We start from the raw sequence: 3,149 nt of genomic DNA, 5'->3' as shown, positions 1-3,149 counted from the left end.
ATATATATATATATATATAATGAAGAAATAAGTGATATAGATATCCACTTTATACAGCTCAACCGATTAGCACTCTGATAGAGCTTCAGGAATATAAAATTAAGGAGGAGAGAGAATAGATTCAAAGGTCGATGTATATATTCATTCAATCCATATTAATGAAATTCTCCATGGTATACAAAATGCTTACATAGAAACATTCATCTATATGATATATAAAAAAATTTCTAAGAATTTATAAATACATACATATATACGGAAATTTATAAATATATAAAAATTCATAGACATATATAAATTTATAAACATATAAAAATTCATAAATATAAATATATAAAACTACAAGTCCATAAATGTACTTGCAAAGTCCAAATGTTCGAATTTGAATCAACGAAGAGGCTCATAAAGCGGATGTAAAATGATTCATAAAGAGTCTGAAACATGTATAAAGTCTATGTATAAAGTTTTTTGGCCATTTTGAAAGGATATAGGTTACTATGGATGAGCTAACTCCAACCATAGCAATATTCTATATTTCTCTCATCAGAGTCAATAGAATCCCAATGTTTAAACTTTAAAAGAAATGGTGTGTTAAATAATTTAATAAAAATCGAATGTTTGATCAGACCATTTTCTTTGGGCATATGATGTTAAAGGCTAAAATGTATTATGACACTAATTGATGTCTTTATTTGTCACTACGGCCATAACACAGAGGGGACAGACAGAACACCACAGTGGGGACAAAAAACATAAAAATGAATGAAATATGAAAAGATGTATATAAAAATCATAAAAATAAATGATGAAATGGCTGCATTGAGCCCCACTCTCAAACAGTACCACTAAACAGTTAATTTATACAATTTTTCAAAAGTCTTTCTTTTTCCTTTTTTCATCTTTTTTTTTCCTATTTTTAATAAGTCTATTTCTTTTTTTTTTTTAAATGACTCCTCTATGAAAGTTCATCAAGGGTATTAAATCCTCATGCTTGACTACTGATGGTAGTTTTTCAAATTCTATTGCTTCCCCCAAACGATTTACATCATTTCCAAATAGTTCTTTTAGTCTGCTATACCTCTCTTTGTCAATCACTATTCCCTTGATGTGTTCTGGGTATTTTTCTAATGGTAATCTAATTCTTGTGACTGATTTTAACTTCGTTATCTTCCGCTCGATAGTGGTGCTTTTCGCGTATGTGACTATGTGCTACTTTTTCTTTTTAGCATTTGCTTGTTTTTGTGATGGACCTGAGCCATCTGAGTGAGTCGTTTTTCCTGGTTCCTCCATTGGTACACTGAAAAAATCTTCCACGTTTATGTTTCCACTATGTGCCGCAATGCTTCTTCTGCCTCCACATCACCTTCCATTGTTGTTGCCACTGTTGGTGCATCTAACCAGCTCCTTGGCACCTCCTTCTCTATTTCTTTCATCCTTTTCTGGCTCTCTGGTGGCGAGCTCACTCACTCTTTTCTCTTCCTCCTATTCACAACAGTAAATGGCTCCTCTTTGTTTTTCTCTGCTTCCGGTAATGCCACTTCAGCAGTTTGTCCTTCGCATTGTTGTTCCTCCTCTTTGTTTTCTTGCTGGGGGCACCTTGCTCTCATGTGACCTTTTTGTCCACATAAGAAACATGTTGGTGGTCTGCCCTCCACCACCACTCTCAGCTTAATGTCCTCTGGCAGAATAATCTCTTCTACAATTCCATGCCAGTCTTTTAGTCCTACTTGAATTGCCCTCTTGAAGCCATAACCCCAACAATTCACTTTTAACGTTCTGGTTATTTTAAAAATGTTTGCCTCGTCTTCTATTCCATGCATGACCGCTGCTACCAGCCATGCTTCCTTAATCCTGTGGGGTACCCTGCCGATTCTTACTCTGGTGACATGTTTGCCACAGTAAGTCGGCAGCAGTACCCATTCTTGTGTCCTTATCGGTACAGTGGAGTGCTTTACGGCGTCTTCCTCATTGGCGAACCTAACCTCCACTGTGCCATACTTCCTTCTTTGCATGTAAAACATGGTCAGTCTTTTTATGTCTCCAAGACATTCCTCTATTGCCTCTATTGAGGTAATCTCTATCTTTTTCATAGAGGTGGATAACTACCTTATCAAAATGGCCTATAGACATTGTTCATCAATTCTTCCGGTGGGGTCAGCTTCAAACTGGCCACTTCCCTTTCTGACAATTTGCTTCCTTCCTTCCATTTCTTCAGCTTTATCTTTATCTCGTGTACTTCAAGGGTATTGGTATTAATACTTTGTGTTGTTGCAGATGCATAACTTGCGACAAGCTCCATCTCTCCTCTTTTCTCCACTTCTCCCATAAATGGGGAAGAAACAATTGCCCCCCAAAAAACAGGCAAAAACAGCAACAAAAATTAAAACAATTTAACAAATCCTGGTTCACCTACACAGGGAGACCTTCAACAAATATATAAATATATATACTTTTATTAAAGCTGCTAGGTATTTTGAGTTCAATTTTCCAATTTTCTCTGCCTTGCTTTGCATTTATGTGCTTATTTGTGTGTGTGTGTATATATATATATATATATATATATATATATATAAATATATATTCTTTTATTTTTTAACTTGTTTCAATCATTTGACTGCAGCCATGCTGGAGCACACCTTTAGTTGAGCAAATCGACCCCAGAAATATTCTTTGTAAACCTAGTACTTATTCTGTCGGACTCTTTTGTCAAACCACTAAGTGACGGGGATGTAAACACACCAGCATCAGTTGTCAAGTGATGGGGTGGAACAAATACAGACCAGATAACAAACACATGCATACATATATATACATATATACGATGGGCTTCTTTCAGTTTCTGTCTGCCAAATTCACTCACAAGGCTTTGGTTGGCTTGAGGCTATAGTAGAAGACACTTGGCCAAGGTGCTACACAGTGGGACTGAATCCAGAACCATGTGGTTGGGAAGCAAGCTTCTTTATTTCATAAAATTTGCCACATGGGCAGTACACAGAGGGGACACTACAACACATGTGGGGACATAGAACAATTAAAAATATAAAAATAAATTATGATATAATGAATGATACATGAAAATGCACGTGAATAACAAATTAAAAAATATGATAACATGAATGATATCTGAAAATGGAAATATGAAGAGTGTG

The sequence above is a fragment of the Octopus bimaculoides genome, chromosome 16 (genome assembly GCF_001194135.2).
Source record: "Octopus bimaculoides isolate UCB-OBI-ISO-001 chromosome 16, ASM119413v2, whole genome shotgun sequence".
Taxonomy (NCBI): Eukaryota; Metazoa; Mollusca; class Cephalopoda; order Octopoda; family Octopodidae; genus Octopus; species Octopus bimaculoides.
This window is presented reverse-complemented; position numbering follows the sequence as displayed.